Consider the following 13,443-nt stretch of genomic DNA (forward strand, 5'->3'; position numbering starts at 1 on the left):
TGAGGGACGTGAAAGAGCTGAAAACAGCCCCCAAAACCAGAGCACAGCACCCTTCAGAGAAGGGAAACCTGGATTCTGGGCCTGTCTTTCAGTCTGTACAATACCTGTCACGCGATGCCTTGACCCCCAGCCAGGATCTCACCACAGCATTTTGGCCTTCCTTGTGCCAAACCTGGGCTGTCATTTGTCTTGGAGCACTGCATTTAAGAAGAGCCCATTTTTAAACCCCGTCCCTAGCTCCAGAGTTTTCCCTCTCTTCATAACCTTTCTAGCTGCTAATCAAGTGGATCAACTTGTCTGCTCCCTTTCTGGACATAACTTTGTCTTGCTGAGGTTGCTAGGAACAGTAATGGCTGCTGGGGAACTTCTCCTGTGTATCAATAATGATGTTTTGCATTGGTTTTTTTAATCAGTCAGACCCCAGAAGCAGGTAGATCTTCAGTGTCATCGCAGTAGAGCTCTTTAACCTTCTTAAGATACTTCCAAGCTTTTTATTGCCCTCCCCAGTTATGCTAGTTTTCAATAAACGCAAACTCCTTAGCTAGCTGGGCCCTTCAGCTGAAAGAAATGCACACCAAGGCAGCCCAGGACCTGGGCGCATCTCACATCTTTCCAGCAGACAAATCCTACTGCTGAAATCTCAGATTGCGCCCAAAGGCTTTGTTGAATCAAGGCTCCCGTCACCCTGCAGGAGCACGGCCGCTAGGAGAGCTTACAAAAAGGCTGGTACGCAGCCAGTTTGTGCAGCTTCTTGCTCCTGCCCATCCATTGTGCTCTGCCTAAAACTAAAGACCACGTATTTCTGGCCCAGCTGCTCTTTGGGCTGCATTCTTTCCTCTGGTTGCTCCAGAGGAGGAAAACGCCACATATTGCCAGCATGCTGTTCAGGAGATGGATGGCTTCATGGCAATGGGTCAGCAAAGCATCACGGAAACCTGGAATCCACCACCCAAAAACCGCAAGAGGGAAGGAGGCAGCCGGTCCAGCCTGGCCGTGTCAGCACAGCGGTACTCACCGAACCGGGGGCACTCCAGGCTCTCAGCTGGCTACGACGCACCACTGGCCCACTCCTCTCCACGGCCCCCTATAAATCTGCAGCCCTTATCAGAAGCAATTATTTGGGTAAAGATACGAATATGAGTAATCATGATTAACAGCAAATAATGCGTCAAGGATGGAATGTCTTTTTAATTACTCTCTAAACCAGATCGGGTCATTCGCAGCAGTTTGATGACTGTATTTCTGCTGATTTGTAATAATTCCTGCTTCTGTCTACAATGACAGTAATTTGTTGGGCAAACATCCCTGTACCAATTGATTCATTATGATTGTCATCATTATCTCTCCTCCTGGCTTTAATTACCTCTCGATAGGAGCTTAATCTTCTGTTCTTCTTTTTTAATCCTGGCTTGGGTTTTGTTTGCAATTGCCGGGAACTGTTGGTGAGTGTATGTGTGTACCTGCGATTTGGCTAAACAATGCGTCGCTTTTTTAGGGCAAACATTGTCTGATCAGTAGGATGAGGGCTGACTTTTGCACGAGTGGACAATACCGTTCAAGCTGTGGTTTCACAGCCATGTCTGCGAAGGGTCCGCTGAGAACAGACTGTATCAGAGCTTCAAAGAAAGAAGCATACTTACACATGCATAAAAAACATCCTGAATATATTCCCTGCCTTTGCTGGGGTTTGGAGCTGGTTGCTCTCAAATACTGATACTAAACGTGACATGGAAATGGAGGGAGAAAATAGGATTATGTCCTTTCTCTCCTTCTTTATGTTGTATAAACTAGCTTGGAAGGATTAATCATTATAAATAAATCTTCTTATCTTCCAACTGGAGAAATAGGAGCTATATTACACTTTTTCTTGTCTACTTATCTTTTTTTCTTTGGAAAAGCAGAGGGTATCCCCATGACTAGAGGGCTGGGAGCGTCCTGGTTTTCCCTGTCAGCTTTCCCTTGGAAGAGTGACCAACGCACTGGCGAGCAGGAAGCCTCAGCACCACTGGGTCTGAGTGCCGGCTGCAGCCAGACCCCTGCAAAAGGGAGGGGAAGAAACAGCAGGGACACTCGGGTTCCCATTCCAGGACTGGAGAATCGAGAGGTGTCGCAGCCATGGCTTGGACAGGGGAGCCCGTTTCCTCCTTTGAGACAGGGCGGGTCAGTCCTGCACGCATCCAGGCATTCCCCAACCATTTCCCTCTCCTTTCTGTGACAACATGCTGGCATTCCTCCTGCAGCCCTCCCGCCGTCCCTCTGATACAACGTGCTGTACTCTTATGGCCTTATTCAGTGCGCTTCCTCTCTATACAGAACCCCAGAATCTTCGTGGTTGGAAAGGACCCTTAAGATCATCGAGTCCAACCAAACGACCTACAATCTCTGCCACTACAGCATGCCCTGGGATACGGATGCCGTGTGAGTCACGTCCTTCTCCCATGGCAGCTGAAAGCTCTTCTGGGCACCCAGCCCTGCTTTGGGAGCCCCCAGTGACATTAGTGACATCCGCCGTTCTTGTATTTTTGTTCTTTGCATTTAAATCTTCATATTTTCTGTATGCATATTTTATGTCTGCATCGGTGGTGGCTGGCTTCAGCTTGGGCTCATGGTGGTGTTGTCATCTACAACTGAGAATGACCGTGTAGGAGCAAGGCAAGGAGGAAAAAAAGTTTGTAAAAAAATGGCTAAATAACATATAGGGAGCTAAAAATGACTAATTTGTTTTCCTTTCCTTTGCAGATAACCTCAATGGGTCTGAAAGGCCCCCAAGCTCTGGGGCAAACTCAGTTCGCTATGAGAATCTGAACAGGTCTAGCTAAGAGGCACGCAGAAGAGGTTGCGGTGACGAGGTGGCCCCATGATGGCAGCAGAGGGTGAGTTAACAGCAGGGTAAAAGCTTCTGGGGACTGGAAGAAGATGAACTAGGTAACCTGATTTATCTACTTTGCAACAAAAAATGGGGTTTGCCTTGCAGCGACGGTGTCAGAGAGTGAAAAGGTGATAGCGTAGAAAAGCGTGTGGCCATGCCCGGTGCTGCTGGAACACAACGCAGGTGACCACCGCGCGCTTGAGCTTAAATGCAGCTCCTGAGGCCCCTGATGAGGAAATTCATGCAAGGAAATTCAAAAGCTTTTGCAAGCTGAAATTTATATCTGAATAAACCGGAACCCAAACAAAATCCTCAATTCTGAAACAATACCTGGTTTTCCTTTAACCAGAATTAAGATTAAACTCTCATCAGGAGACATTATGGAAATAGGAGCGATAAAAAATACTGCTTAGCAGTATCAGCTGAATGGAGCTTTGTGAATTTATACCTTGCTTTTCCCATTCTCCATTTGCATGAGCATTCGAAGCGGGAGTGGAGATTCCCCTTGCCTGCATCCAGCAGGCACAAAGCACGATTAAATCATCCATTAATCCCTGTAATCTAACCCATCATCTCTGTGCAGCATCATTGCAGAGAAAAGCTCCCCGTCATTGACTCTAAGAATGACTAAGGAAAAGGAAATTATTGCCCTCATCTGATCCCTGGCCCTCGCAGAGCTGTCGTACCCGAAGCTGCGAGAAGTCAGGGCTGAACTGATCCTTGCCACCAGCTGCCGGTGACTTACCCATTTATGGGACACACCACCGTGTTTACAGGATGTGTAGCAAAGTGCCCCAAAAAAGGCAACACTAAGGAGCGCTGAGGCCGTGCCTCAACACTGCTCGAAGAGAGCGGGGAGAGACGGAATCACGGAATCACGGAATCTTCAGAGTTGGAAGGGACCTCTAGAGATCATCTAGTCCAACTCCCCTGCTAGAGCAGGATTGCCTAAAGCACATCCCTCAGGGCTGCATCCAGGCGGGGCTTGAAAGTCTCCAGAGAAGGGGACTCCACACCCTCCCTGGGCAGCCTGTTCCAGTGCTCGGTCACCCTCACCGTAAAGAAGTTTTTCCGTGTATTTGAACGGAACTTCCTATGTTCTAGCTTGTAAGACGCCCCGGGGCAGGAGGGAGAAGGTGTCTGTGAGCCTGGGGGCCATCCCTGAGCGGGAGGTGAGCCGCCCTGAGGACGTTGCCATGGGTAAAGCCACCAGGATCTTTGTGCAGTCGCTTGTGCTTAGGCTTGACGCCGACTGACATGCGCAGCGTGGAGAGACCTGTGGTGAACGGCATTAAGTAAATCCAGTTGCCACGGGTGCAAGGGCTGTTCACAGCAGCCGCGCTGTCGGCTGGGGACACCCTCGTGCGCGGCAATGAGCGAAGGTTAAACAGAGGGGCCATCGCCACTTGGACACCAAGGCTCTGCATTAAAGGGTACCCAACAGCTACTGTGCACAAGCTGACCCATCCCAAAGGCATCAAAGCTGCGAGTGGCACAGAGGAAGGTCTTTTTTCTCCTCTTTACAGTGGGAGGGAGGGGTCACCAAACCTGCAGTGTAAAATGCAGTATCTTACAACTTTGTTAAATGTATTAGCCCCAGATTTGGCAATATCTAGTGAGAGCACAAGCCTGGCCTTTTTCTACAAGAAACTGCATTTTGAAAAAGAGAAGGTTTCATCATAAAGCTAGGTATCCTGACCCCCACACCGCAAGGATGCAGGCAGGCTCTCAAAAATCAGCATACAAAGCTCTGGGAGGTCATTCAGGGTTTTGAAGGGGAGAAATTCCCATTCACACTTCAAAGAAATTGATACACGGGATCAGAAGAGAGCTTGTGGCTGGAGGAGTAGGGTGGATGCATTCAGATTCCATCTCCAGACAGCTTTAAGAATAGGCTGGATAAATCTCCTACAGTGTCATGGGGACATTGTTGCTCCTGCCTTGGATCAGGAAAGCCCACCCAGCCTTTGGGGGTGCTGTTTATCCAGGGCAACCTTTACAAGGTAGCACCCCTTGACAGATTGTCCACTGTCCAGACCCTAGCTGTGTTACTGCAGCAATTCAGGATCTGCTGGGGCTGCTCTTCTTCATGGAGACACCTTGGTTGGCCAAAACGCACATCCCAAAATGCTCCTGCAACCTCTGTGTTGATCTCTTTGAGGTCTGTGGCTTTGAGATGGCTAAGTGCACAAGGGCCACGAGAGGCTGAGAAGGTTGGGGAAGGTCTGTCTCATCCACCGCACATGTCCAGCAATGCTGTCACAAGTTCTGATGAAGCCATCTAGGTGCAGCTGACCGCCGAGGAGCCCAGGCACAGGCTGTGACCCCATCCAATGGCAGCGCCTGCCCATGGCATGGGAGTTTATTGAGGTCAGATGGTACTAGGAACTGCATGGCTAAATCCTTCCTACGTAAAAGTAAAATACCCTTTAATCAGCTTATGGGGTGTTCAGGAACTTTTACCTCCCCCATTCTTTTTTTTCTTTCTTAATATGTTTGCGTGTGAGTCCATGTGTGCAGTGGGGATTTTCTTTTATGTTTGCAGGTGGACCTTCCCCATGCCAAGGAGCTGACTGTGATGCTGCTGTCTACTGAGAGCAGATTGGAGTCATTTTCCTGCATCATTCCCAGGTCTGTAAGAGAAAGGACCCTAATTGGAATAAGGGGATTGGAGGATTTAGCCTTCTAAATGCTCCTTTCTTGCACAGGATGGTTTCAGGAGTGGTTTTAATCTTTACCACCTGATTTTGTAATTTTGGTTGCAAAAGGGAAGAGTGGGATGGGAGGAAGGGGTGGGCAGGGGCAGCTGTAGGTGGGCTTGGGAGGGGAAGGAAGAAGGAAAATCACAGTCCCATATGGCCGTGGGACCTCAGAAAAACACATACCCCACTCCCAAGCTCCAAGGTGGACGCAGTTACTATTCCCCAACCCTGAGCAGGTGTGGGAGCTCTCCTTGTCTTGGAATAAATCCAGCGTCACAGAAGCACGCCAGCCCCTTGGAGTCCCTTTTGGATGTTTGTGCTTAAAGCAGTACACAAAACAGAAGGAAAAGCCACGTTTATTCTCTGTTCTGCTGGCTTCCCAGCGCCTCGATGTGTGCAAATGGGCTGTATCGCTCCCTGTAAGACTGGCTGTGTGAGCAGGGAGTATGCCCCTCCCCATCCATGCCCAGTACGACAAGATATCTGGGCTTCATTGGAGTCCCAGCCCTGGAATGGGAGAGCCCTCTCCTCGAAGCAACACATCCCTCCGTGTCAGCATGTGTTTCAGAAGGGCCAAATTACTCTAAGCCAAGAAGGTGTCTGGATCTAGGCTGTGGGTGGCCGTCTCTCTATCTGCCTATAGAGAGCTCAGCTCCTGAGCTGCTCTTGGGTCTGCTTGGACTGCCTCTGTCTCTCCTCTGCTCTGTTCGGCTGCGCAGCAGAGTCCAACAAGGCAGGTGGGCGACGTGTTGTGTTTTACTGCAACATATGGCACCTTTCTGGATGTGCACCAGTTTAAAAAGTTAAAATGTGGGGGCCAAAAGTATAAAATGTCACATTCCTGAAAGTGTTCTGAAGTCTGAAAGGAAGACACTGGACATGCTAGTTGTCTCCGTGGTTGGCAGCACTACCCAGGGGCAAGGACAGCCAGACCTTTGTGTTAGGAGCTCTGGGCTGTGCTGGAGCAGACCCCAGTCATTTTGATCAAAGTTGTATCTGCTTCCAGCCAAATCCTGGAGCGAAATCCACAGTAAAACTTAGCTCTTTTGAGAGAAGACAATAAGAAAAAATATTAGGTGTTTGGTTCACACCGGGAAAAAAAAAAACATAACGCTTGAAACATTTTGCTAAGAATCGGGAAGAAAAAGAGGAAAAGCACTCCACTGGTGCCTGAGTGGTACCCTGGGTGCCGGCAGAGTGCCTTGGCTCTCCGTGGTAGGGATGAGAGAGGCTCTTTGGAAGCAAGCCAGAGCATCCTTTGTCCCCCTCCTCTGGAGTAGGGATGGGTGCTAAGCCAGAGGGTCCCCTAAGGGTGCAAGCCTGCCTCCCTGGAGATGCCCTGCCTCGGGATGCGGAGGCTGAGCCAGACTGAGCCTGCAGAGGCAGGTCCCCTGCGCGGGCACACCGGCACCAAGCAGCAGACAGCCTTGAGTTTGGAAGGGCTGCTATGAGGCACTTCCCTCCTGCGAGCGAATCTTCCTCCCTGCTTGGGAGTGGACACGGTGGAGAGAAACAGGGGCTGGCTTTACCATGGCTGACCCAGGAAAGCAAAAGCCAGGCTTGAGGCACAACCTAGTTTTCAAGGGAAGAGGGGAATTCTGTTTTCCCAACTGATGTGCATATTGCGGCTGTCTCTCTGTCACCAAGGAAGCACAAAGAGATTTTTAAAGACCTGCAAGGACAAGCTGCCACCTCCGTCAATGGCTTGCTGGTTTTTTGCAGCCTATGGGCCTTCTTCCAAAGCTCCTTTGAGGACTGCCAATGTGGGCGCACTCTGCCTGCCACCAGGTCATCTCCACAGAGTGGGATAAATGGATGGGACAACACATACCACTGCAGGGTCATGGCGGGACAGGACTGGGTGGCTTCCTCCCCAGGACTGCTCTGGCCATCCGTGCACTCCTGGCCCGGCATTGCTCCCTGCCCCGCTGGAAGCCACCTTGTACCTTGACACTGAGGAGCTCCAAGTGCCGTCTCTCCACGGCAGAACCGTGCCCTAATGCTCCCATGCATCCGGCGTTATCACAGCTCTAATTGGCATCAGCATCCGTAATCTCAGCCTCCAGCTGTTTGCTGTGTCTGGGGAACAGGAGAAAGCACTTCAGGGAATTAATTTTAATTATAAGGATGACATGCTCTGTGTCCTGACTGGCAGGCAGGCTTGGCCCAGCTGTTCCAGGTGTGCAGTGCCAGCAAGGAGCACAGCAGCTCCTGGCAGCTACGCAGCTGCTTGAGCATCATTTCGGCAGCATCCCTCTTTGGACTTCGTTGGGGACCTGAAAGGACATCCCTTCCAGGTGAACAAGAACAGGCTTTGTGAAGGTGAGGGTGGAAGGAGGTGCACTTATAGGTGCTTGCTGCTCACAGGCGTGCCTTCCCCTGCCTGTGTTGCCTTGCACTTCTCCTCCTCCCCAGGAGGTTTTTCATAACAAGTGGCTCTAATGAGCTCACTGATGTTTTAAAACCAGTAGGGGCTCTTGAAGCGTATTAATTTGATCTGCCCTATGACACAAACCCTTGTATTTCACCAGGTTACCCCCGTGTGAGATCAATTATGTGGCTTAGTCTGAAACCAGGCACCCACAAAAACATCTAGTTTTGACTCTAAGCTAACAGAGACGGAAAATCCAGCCATTTTCTCTGTAGTTTCATCCCCACAGCTAATCACCATTAAAAATGCATGAGTTTTCACATCTTACATGGATTTATCATAACTTGCCAGAATGTTAAATGTCAAAAGATCTATTCAGTGTGTACATAAATCCCTGCAGCTTATTGGAGGGGAACTCAGAGCATCTGGAAAGCCAAGAGAGCCGTGCCATCCTCTTCCCTCTCTTGCAAAGGTTACCCTGAAAGGCAGGGTGCTGCCTCTGTCTCTTTTCTCGGAAATGCATTACAGGCAGATTTTAAAGCAGGACGGCTTTGCTGCGGATGATACTTTCACAGAGAATTGCTCAGCTAAATATGTCAAATAAAAGGAACGGGATTGGCTTTAAAAGCTCTTTATTTTCCTCCTTTTGTTCTGAACCTGAAGATAGCCCCAGTGATCTGTTGCCCAGCTATCAGGGTACTATTCAACTGTTGAGTTTAGGCACATCCGTGCTGAAACTTTGGCAGGTAATTTTGTTCTCCTTTTCTATTTAAAAATTCAGTGCCTCTAGTGTGAAAAACTACAGTGATAAAAGGTCCATATCTTTTGGGAGACTCTGACAGATGTCTCCCTTTGCGACCTTCCTCATCCTTTGAACTGGCTCACAATCACACCCTCCTTTAACCCATCCTGGCGGGGGTCTCTGGGGGACTCCTCCCGGCCCCTTGGCTGGCTCCTCCGCAGCCACTCTCGCCAAGCAGAGGCTTGCTGAAAACCAACCCCGCTGCTCGTTTCCCTGAGCTGCTTCTAAAAACACACTCCGAAACACACCGAAAAGGCAGATCTCCCACTGTTTGGTTGGTTTGCATAAGAAACGGAGGCTTTCCTGGTGCTGCCATGAGCTGGTCTCTGGCAGCTGAGTTTGTAGGTGGCTGGAGGGCGGTGACAGTGACGCTGCGTTCCCTAGCGAAGTCTCTGCGTGTCACAGGCTGCAGTCGCAGATACACGGCACAGAGGGAAAGGAAGGGGTCCCGAGAGGCACTGGGTACCAGAGGCTCATTTCCCCATATTTGACAAGCGCTGATACGGGTTTATATAGAGACCCTGGTGTATGGGCAGATGTTTCTTTGATGGAGTGGCTGGGGGACCAGTCTGCCAGTTTATAAGGGGGAAACTGAGGCACGCTCTTATGTGAGGCTGGGGTGTCCATACTGGCAGAAGGTGCTGCGGTTCATACGTTGTGTCCTTCTTAGCACCTACTTAGGACAGAATAAAACATTTTTTTCTGACAAAAAGAGCAGCTGTGGGTGGCTTTCACGGCCTCTCCACCTGCCTGCCCAGAGCCAGCAAGCTGTCACAGTGTGACGGGGGAACCAGGACACTCTGCAAGCTGCGCGTCCAAGCAAAAAAGGGTTGTTCAAAACCACCGACCACATCAGACACTCTCCAAAGGTGCTCTTTTAGCATTCACTGTCCATCACTTTGACATACAACTCTCCTTGCTTTCCACAAGGGTGACAAATGACTCTGTCCTTTGTCATCTTTTCTTTCTTGCAGTGACACGAGATGACTTCTGTGGATATGTTGATGTACTACAGACCTTCCTTCTCCTCTGCTAGGAGGGCGGTTCCTCTTATCCAAGAAAGGGATTGTGTCTAATGCTTATACCTGCCAACAGAAAAAAAGGGTGCTTTTCTGCCAGCCTTTGCTGTCCAGGATTCACTGCGGCCCTGGAGACGCTGTCGCACGGCAAAGCCAAACCAGTCGGCCCGTGCCAGCTGGCCAGCGAGGATCGGCCAAGGGACGCACTACAGGCAGAGAGGAGCCGTGGGGCTCAGCGGCAGCGGGCGAGGATTACTGTAGCCTGTGGGTTTGCAGTTGAGGAGCTGTCCTAATTAGTGCTTTGCACGGCTGCTCTTTTTTGGAAGTCAAAAGCCTTATTTCACATTAGTTTAATCCACTCCAGGATTAAATTAGTTTAGGATTAAGGCACTTTTAGCCTGGAATAAGGGTTTCCGCACTGAGAATTAAGAGTCATTCTGCACTAACCCACAGGGAAAATCAAGATAGTGAATATAAATTAACTGTTAAGTGGATTAGATAAATGGCATTAATCCCTGTGGGAAGGCAGAAGGCCTGCAGTCACAATTCGATCCTGCTCTCTTTGCTGCTCAGATAGTTTAAACATAAATAAATTAAGGATATTCTGTACACACAGGGTTTCGGTGCAGTTTCATTAATGCACTTCAGGGCTAATTTGAGTTGATTTCTTGGAGTAAATGGGCTCTAGTAAAAGTGGTTCCGCTGCAGCAGCTCCTCGCTGAGTGAAGGCTGTGACAAGTGTGCCAGCAGTTAGGTTTTAAGGACAAACAACCAGACCAAAAAACCTGTGACCAGGTGATAGAAACCACGGAGCAAACTCACGCTGTCAAGACACACGGGCTTAAAAACCACTGCTGGGGTAGTTTTGTCCCAGTTTTCTGCCCTGGATAATATAAATTTTCCTTGTCTGAACTTCCCAGCAGATGAGGGTGTTGCCAAACCAGCTCTCCTTAACCTGAGGAATGCACAGCCGTGCTTGTGCCCACCCGAGTCCAACCCAAACTGTTCCTGAAGGAATGCAGAAATCCAGGCAGAGCTAAAGGCGTGTGAGTACCCGCTCCAGCGCTGCTGGCTGAGAGCGCCAGATTTGGAAAAAGACTTGGTCCCATTCAGAGCAGATGGAAGTGCCTCTCCTGTGCTACGCAGGACAGAGCTCTGTCTTTGCATCGCGATTTAAGTGCGAGTCAAAGCTGGGTCTGCTGGAAGAGGGAGACGAGTAGACAAATCCACGGGTATTGGGATCGACGTGAGGATGGCAGACCTACGCTGGGGGTGGGAGAGAGGGGTAATACAGCTCAGTAGCTACTAAAGGGACAGCAGTCTGGCTGGCTTTAGAAAAGACTGGAAGCCACATCTCTGGAGACAGTATTTGGCAAACGAGATTGCCAGACAAGTGCTTAAACCAAGGTAATTTTCTCCTACTCATGAATGAAATTGTGGAGCCTGAGGCAGCTGCATAAAACAGACTGTGTGGATCAACTGCTGCTAATCCACCCCAGGGAAAGGATGGTACCTAGATCTGACTACGTCCCCATGGCTGAAAACAAGGCTGTGGCTTTACCGTGCTGCACATGCCGGGGATTAATCATGTCCTTTCTTCAAAAAAGAGTAAGGGAATTGGAGGGAGCGGGGAGGGGAGGGGGAGGTTGGAGAGAGGATTTCTTCCACCAGTCTCTTAATAGCGTAGATGAAATGCTGATAGCTGGAGCCTGTAAGCAGCTCTGAGAAGCTTCTTGTCTTATAAAAGGCTGCCAATAATGTAGTTTTCCCCCTCCGTATAGTGTAAGTGATCCTCTCCTGCTATGCCTCCTCTTCCCGCTGCCTCCCGCAAACACCAGGCTGACCTGAACGGTTAGCTGGCCCTTAACGTCTGATCTGAGGTTTGATGGAAAGACGCCGACTGAGTCTGGATCAGGTCCCACATCTCCCAGGCCACCTGGGCTAGAAATGGGGAGATCAGGGGGGTCACGGCTCCCCTGTCTTTCCTAAGCCTCAGGCTCCACCTCTGCTAGACTGCACCGAGCTCATTTCCATCCGAGCAGGGGTGAATGCAGTGACGTGCCTTCACCGTGGCAGGGGGGCAGGGGGCACTTACGAAGGGGTCAGGTAGTGGCACCGTGGTTCCCCACCCCCGTCACCCCAGTCATCAACCAGTAAAAAAGGCACAGTAAGTGGTGTCAGAGCCAAGCACATGTAGTGTCTGCCGTGCTGCTTGCGGCATCGCAGTGGGGAAGCGTTTGTCCCAGGGCATGAGAAACACTACCCTAAGCCCTACCTCTAGGAATCATAATTGAAGTAAGTCTCTTATTTTAGTTGACATAATTATGACAAATATTATGAAAAGTGACCCTGAGTGTGGCTGAGAGAGTGAAGGCTGCCTGAGACTGCAGGTGCCCAGGTACCCCACAAACAGCATTATCCCAGTAGAGCATTGACTTATTTTTTTTCCCTCATTTTCGACAGTGAGACATCCTACCCTCCGCGTGCAGCTTCTGACCTGCTGTACCTTTGCTCCCGCACCTGCTGCGTATCCGTTTGCTTCCTCAGTCCTGATTTCTGCAGTTTATTCCTGCCCAAGCACAGCACTGATGCAAAATTCCTTTTGAAATGCATCCTGCCCAGACAGTTTCTCCAACTTATCAAGACCATTTTGAATCCTAACTCTGTGCTCCAAGATGCTCACAGCTCCTCCTGTCTTGGTAGTATCTTCAAATTTAGTTAGTGGACTCTCTGGACTCTCACTCAGGTCAATTATGTAAACACTAAATATTACCAGACTCTGCACAGATCTTGGAACACAATTTTACAGTTAGTCACCCAACCTGTAATAATTCCACCTAGTTTTTCCTCTTACGGTGCTTAAGAGAATGCCATGTGAGACTGCAGCTAGAGCTAAAGAGATACATGACATTTACTATTCCTCCCCATCTCCAAGTGCTCGTAGGTCTAGCGCAGAAACAAACAAGCTCTATTACTTTCTAGGGATTGGAGCAACTCAGGTTGCTCTTTAGTGGCCTGATTTTTTGTCTCTCTCTACTTAAAAGTAGGCAGTGTTTGACATTTTCTGGACTTCTGGAGACTTTACAGTACTTTAACTGCTCTTGGAGATCAAAGCTAATGGCACTGATTGCTCTAATCCCTGTTCATGTTCCCTCAGTCGCCTGGGGAAAATACCTTCAGGTCAGGCTGATTTAAACCAACCTTCTACTCTAAACACATGCTCACCTGTGGGGTTTTCCCCTCTTTGTGAGGGTCCAGCCGAGACCCGAGTCCTTTGCTCTGCCACAACATTGGCAATACCGTGCCTGCGGGGCCAGTGCCTCTGCTATTTCTGAGTCACATACATGTGGTCAGGCTCATGCCAAGAAAGACATTACGTCCAACGTACAGAAATCTCACTGTAGAGTAACCCAGACCTTGGTTTTTGTCTTCCTGCTATGCCGCTTTTACAATAGAGTCACTCAATGGCCCGACATGTGCCATGAAAAAAGTCAACCAAATCATAAGCCCAAATAAATGAACAAAACATAAAACCAAAGAAAAAAAACACAACCCAATCACCAAACCAGCCCCAAAACATGGCACTCAAAGTCTGTTATTTTTATTGTCATTTATAGCTTTGAAGGAAATGTTGTTTTCTTTCTTTATCACTCTCGGAGCCACCGACGGCTGCTCTGGGG

Source organism: Chroicocephalus ridibundus, chromosome 4 (genome assembly GCF_963924245.1).
Source record: "Chroicocephalus ridibundus chromosome 4, bChrRid1.1, whole genome shotgun sequence".
In the NCBI taxonomy this organism is placed as follows: domain Eukaryota; kingdom Metazoa; phylum Chordata; class Aves; order Charadriiformes; family Laridae; genus Chroicocephalus; species Chroicocephalus ridibundus.